Here is a 6523-nt window from a genome sequence, read left to right as displayed (position 1 = left end):
ACAACAACAACAACAACAACAACAACAACAACAACAACAACAAGAACACTAGCAACAACAACAACAACAGCAACAACAGCAACAACAGCAACAACAGCAACAACAGCAACAACAACAACAACAACAACAACAACTATTAAATTGGCTGCCTGTACTTCGGATACGAGCCTAGGCATGCATCATTTGCCATGCCAGCCGAAGGAAAGGAACCCCTAACAGAACTAGTTTTCTTGGAACATGTTTCTTACCTTAAAACGTAATATAACATAACTCCCTGAACACTTTTTGTCTGATCGAGCAATATGACCGGATTGCCTAGTTTCCAAAGCTACTAAAGGTTTCTTAGTTAAACATGGTATATGGAAACACTCGAACTTCTTGGTTCGGAGATAGAAGCCGAAGGTCTCCGGTGACAAAAATTTTATAAGTTTGGCAGGAGATAAGTTCGGTCATTAAGTACATTGTTACATAGAATCAAATGCCTACTCTCTTCCTATGCCATCTAGTAGACTATGTAATTTACAATCTTGTTGTGAATATTTCGCCGCTTTCATTACTTGGTCATATAACAAGCTTATAGGAATTTCTTTCCTGTCAGGTCCTTGATATCCAACTTGGGCCATATGGTTCAGATCATGTTTGGTGTAGTGTGTCTTCACCATGGCCGATGCCTCTGTAGTGACCCGACCCAAAATCGGTCAAGTCTCTGTGTAGCTGTACCATCCCAAGATCATGCTGGCACACACAGTACATTGATGCAAAGATTCAAAGTTCAATCACACCTGAATTTATTACACGATTCTCATATCGAGTCTTTATTACAAGGTAATAAATTCGGCCAAAGGACAACTCATGAGAAATAAACTAAATAAAGCTGCGGAAGCTTAGACAAATATTGAGTCCATCCCACTCCATAGGGAAATCGCCAAGCGTGGATCATAGCCTCACTCCTGATCGGAAAACTCCTCTGCAACATAAGACGTTGCAGCCATGTAGGTCAGCATTTTTGAATATGCCGGCAAGTCATGAAGAGAGAACAACAATAAAAATTACTAACACTATATGCAATTTGGCTGTGGGGCTCTAAGTTTCATTGTTTTGCGAAAAAGCCAGTTTTTCCCTACAAAAGGACTTGTTTGCAAATACTTCAAAATGTTGGTAGTTATTGAGATGGTTCCTCCAACCAATGTCTCATTTCCAATTATTAAATAACCCCCTCAATTAATTTATTAATTTCGGTGTTGTAGATCAATGGCCCAAGCTACCGTCCCCCTGAATTTTAATGCATTCCTAGAGAAAGCTAAGTTGAAAGATGATGGTAGAAACTACCCGGACTTGGTCCGTAACTTGAGGATTATCCTCATTGCTGCACAAAAGAATTATGTCCTTGATGTACTGCTAGGTGAAAGGCCTGCTACAGGAGCTGAAGAAGATATTATGAACGTTTGGCAAGCTCGATCTGATGACTACTCAATAGTTCAGTGTCCCATGCTTTACGGCTTTGAATCGAGACTTCCAAGACGTTTTGACGTCATGGAACATATGAGATGTTCCAGGAGTTGAAGTTAATATTTCAAGCTAATGCCCGGGTTGAGAGATATGAGGCCTCCAACAAGTTCTATAGCTGCAAGATGGAGGAGAACAGTTTTGTCAGTGAACACATACACAAAATTTCTGGGTATTATAATCACTTGACTCAACTGGGAGTTGATCTTCCAGTTGATTGTGTTATTGACTAAGTTCTTCAATCACTTACACCAACCTACAAATGCTTCATGATGAACTATAATATGAAGGGATAAAAAACAATTCCCGAGCTCTTCGCAATGCTCAAGGCTGCAGAGGTAGAAATCAAGAAGGAGCATCAAGTGTTGATGGTTAACAAGATCACTAGTTTCAAGAGAAAGGGCAAGCAAAAGAAAGGGAACTTCAAGAAGAATGGCAAGCAAGTTGCCACTCCCGGGAACAAGCCCAAAGCTGGACCAAGCCTGAAACTGAGTGCTTCAACTACAAACGGACTGGTCACTAGAAGCGGAACTGCCCGAAATACTTGGCAGATAAGAAGGATGGCAAAGTGAACAATGGTATATTTGGTATACATGTCATTGATGTGTACCTTACTAATGCTCGTAGCAGCACCTGTGTATTTGGTACTTGTTCGGTTTCTCATATTTGTAACTCGAAACAGGAGTTGCGGAATAAACGAAGATTGACTAAGGACGAGGTGACGATGCGCGTCGGAAATGGTTCCAAGGTCGATGTGATCGTCGTCGGCACGCTACCTCTACATATACCTTCAGGATTAGTTTTAGACCTGAATAAATGTTATTTGGTGCCCACGTTGAGCACGAACATTATATCTGGATCTTGTTTATTGCGAGAGGTTATTCATTTAAATCATAGAATAATGGTTGTTCTATTTATATGAGTAATATGTTTTATGGTCATGCTCCCTTGAAGAGTCGTCTATTCTTTTTGATCTCGATAGTAGTGATACACAAATTCATAATATTGATGCCAAAAGTGGCAAAGTAGATAATGATAGTGCAACATATTATGGCACGATCGTTTAGGTCATCTTGGTGTAAAACGCATGAATAAACTCCATGCAGATGGACTTTTAGAATCACTTGATTATGAATCATTTGATACTCGCGAACCATGCCTCATGGGAAAAATGACTAAAACTCTGTTCTTCGGAACAATGGAGTGAGCTAATGACTTACTGGAAATAATACATACCGATGTATGTGGTCCGATGAGTATTGATGTGCGCGACACGTATCTTTATTTCTGACCTTCACAGATGATTTAAGTAGATATGGGTATGTCTACTTAATGAAACACAAGTCTGAAACATTTGAAAAGTTCAAAAATTTTATAGTGAAGTGGAGAATCATCGTAACAAGAAAATAAAGTTTCTACAATCTGATCGCGAAGGAGAATATTTGAGTTACGAGTTCGGCCTTCATATAAAACAATGTGGAATAGTTTCACCACTCACGCCACCTGGAACACCATAGCGTAATGGTGTCTCCGAACATTGTAATAGTACTTTATTAGTTATGGTGCGTTCTATGATGTCTCTTACCGATTTACCACTATCATTTTGGGGTTATGCATTAAAGGAAGCCGCATTCATGTTAAATAGGGCACCGTCTAAATCCGTTGAGACGACATCGTATGAACTGTGGTTTGGCAAGAAACCTAAGATGTCGTTTCTTAAAGTTTGGGGTTGCGACAATTATGTCAAAAGGCTTCAGCCTAATAAGCTCGAACCCAAATCGGAGAAGTGCGTCTTCATAGGATACCCAAAGGAAACAATTGGGTACGCCTTCTACCACAAATCTGAAGGCAAGATCTTTGTTGCCAAGAAGGGAAGCTTTCTAGAGAAGGAGTTTCTCTTGAAAGATGTGAGAGGAGGAAAGTAGAACTTGATGAGGTAATGTTACCTTCTCTCAAATTGGAAAGTAGCACATCACAGAAAACCATTCCAGTGATCCTACACCAACTAGAGAGGAAGCAAATGATAATAATCATGAAACATCAGATCAAGTTGCTACCGAACCTCATAGCTCGACCAGAGCACGATCTGCACCAAAGTGGTAAAGTAATCATGTTCTAGAATTCATGTTAATAGACCAAGGCGAACCTATGAACTATGAAGAAGCTACGATGAGCCCATATTCCGATAAATGGCTTGAGGCCAAGAAATCTAACATAACATCCATGTGAACAAAGTGTGGACTTTGGTGGACTTGCCCGATGATCGGCAAGCCATTGCGAATAAATGGATCTTTGATAACCCGCAAGTATACAAGATAGTTGTAGCCTCTTTCGATAAGTAAGAGTGTCGAACCCAAAGAGGAGCTAAAGGTAGAACAAATACTCTCTCAAGTCCTATCAGCCACTGATACGACTCTACGCACGCTTGATGTTCGCTTTACCTAGAATAAGTACAAGAGGTACTTTGTAGGTGTGATAGGATAGGTTTGCAAGATAATAAAGAACACATAAATAAAAAATAGGGGATGTTTATATAAAGATGAAATAAAGTAAATATAGCGAGTGTGGAAAAGTGGTGGTAGGAGTTGTGGAATTGTCCCTAAGCAATTGACTACTTTATTAGATCGATAGCAAGTTTTATGTGGGAGAGGCCACTGCTAGCATGTCATCCCTGACATGGAATTATTATCTGCAGTTTTATGTGGGAGAGGCCACTTATGATTGGAACTATTAGAAAGCATCCGCAACTACTAACGTTCATTAAGGTAAAACTCAAACATAGCATTAAGATATATTGGTCCCCCTTCAATCTTGTATGCATCAATTTCTATGCTAGGTTGAAGCTTGTGTCACTCTAGCCCTCCAATACATAGTCCTATCAACATACAACTAACCCTATGGTGTGATCCACGCGCTCGCTCATATGATGGGCACCAAAGGACAGCAACATAACCACAAACAAATTAAATCAATCATAGCAATTCATCAACCACCAATAGGACAACGAAAATCTACCCAGACATCATAGGATGGCAACTCATCATTGGATAAGAATATGAAGCATAAAGCACCATGTTCAAGTAGAGGGTATAGCGGGTTGCGGGAGAGTGGAACGCTGTAGATAGAGGGGGGAAGATGATGGAGATGTTGGTGAAGATGGCGGAGGTGTTGGTGAAGATCGCTGAGGGAGTTCCGGACTAGGGGGTGTCCGGATAGCCGAACTATCATCATCGGCCGGACTCCAAGACTATGAAGATACAAGATTGAAGACTTCATCCCGTGTCCGGATGGGACTTTCCTTGGTGTGGAAGGCAAGCTTGGCGATACGGATATGTAGATCTCCTACCATTGTAACCGACTCTGTGTAACCCTAGCCCTCTCCGGTGTCTATATAAACCGGATGGCTTTAGTCCATAGGACGAACAACAATCGTACCATAGGCTAGCTTCTAGGGTTTACCCTCCTTGATCTCGTGGTAGATCCATTCTTGTAACACACATCATCAATATTAATCAAGCAGGACGTAGGGTTTTACCTCCATCAAGAGGGCCCGAACCTGGGTAAAACATCGTGTCCCTTGTCTCCTGTTACCATCCGCCTAGACGCACAGTTCGGGACCCCCTACCCGAGATCCGCCGGTTTTGACACCGACATTGGTGCTTTTATTGAGAGTTCCTCTGTGTCGTCACCGATAGGCTCGATGGCTTCTTCGACCATCATCAACGACGCAGTCTAGGGTGAGACCTTTCTCCCCGGACAGATCTTCGTATTCGGCGGCTTTGCACTGCGGGCCGATTCACTTGGCCATCTGGAGCAGATCGAAAGCTACGCCCCTGGCCGTCAGGTCAGATTTGGAAGTTTGAACTTCACGGCTGACATCCATGGGGACTTGATCTTCGATGGCTTCGAGCCACAGCCGAGCATGCCGCACTGTCACGGCGAGCATGATTTAGCTCTGCAGCCGGACAGTACCCTGGAGGCCGCACTCGAACCCGCTCCGATCTTCAATTCGGAGCCGGCTGCGCAGATCGAGGATGGATGGCTAGACACCGCCTCGGGGGCTGCCACCTCTACAGCGATAGAGTCGAACACTGACCTTGTCCCTCATAAAGCTCGTGACTCTGAGGTGCCGGACTCCTCGCCGGACTCCGAACCTCCCGCGCCCCCTCTGATCGAATCCGATTGGGCGCCGCTCATGGAGTTCACCGCAGCGGACATCTTTCAACACTCACCTTTTGGCGACATCTTGAGTTCGCTAAAGTATCTCTCGTTATCTGGAGAGCCCTGGCCTGACTGCGGTCAAGATGGTTGGGATGCGGACGACGAAGAAATTCAAAGCCCGCCCACCACCCACTTGGTAGCCACTGTCGACGATCTAACCGACATGCTAGACTACGACTCCGAAGACATCGACGGTATGGACGAAGATGCCGGAGACGACCAAGAACCAGTGCCTACTGGGCACTGGAAATCCACCTCATCATATGACATACATGGTGGATATCCCAAAGGATGGGAATGGCGAAGAAACAGCCGAGGATGACCGCTCCAAGAAACAACCCAAGCGCCGGCGTCAGCGGCGCCGCTCTAAATCCCGCCACAACAAGAATGAAGATTCCGGCACTGGAGATAATAATACACCGGACAGTGCCGAAGACAACCACTCCAGCAAGATCCAGCGCAGGAGGATGGAGATGCCAGCCCTCATGAGAGAGCGGCAGAAGAAGAGGTAGAGGATTATATGCGTCCCTCCGGAGACGAAGCAAGCCTCAACGACGATGAATTCGTCGTGCCTGAGGATCCCGTCGAACAAGAGCGTTTTAAACTCAGGCTTATGGCCACGGCAAATAGCCTCAAGAAAAAGTAGCAACAACTTAGAGCTGATCAAGATCTGCTAGCCGACAGATGGACTGAAGTCCTCGCGGCCGAAGAGCATGAGCTCGAACGCCCCCTGATTAGAGGAGGAGAGGTATGAACCCGCATCACCAGGAGACAATACGGCTGACCGACCACCCCG

The sequence above is a fragment of the Triticum dicoccoides genome, chromosome 4B, assembly GCF_002162155.2.
Source record: "Triticum dicoccoides isolate Atlit2015 ecotype Zavitan chromosome 4B, WEW_v2.0, whole genome shotgun sequence".
In the NCBI taxonomy this organism is placed as follows: Eukaryota; Viridiplantae; Streptophyta; class Magnoliopsida; order Poales; family Poaceae; genus Triticum; species Triticum dicoccoides.
This window is presented reverse-complemented; position numbering follows the sequence as displayed.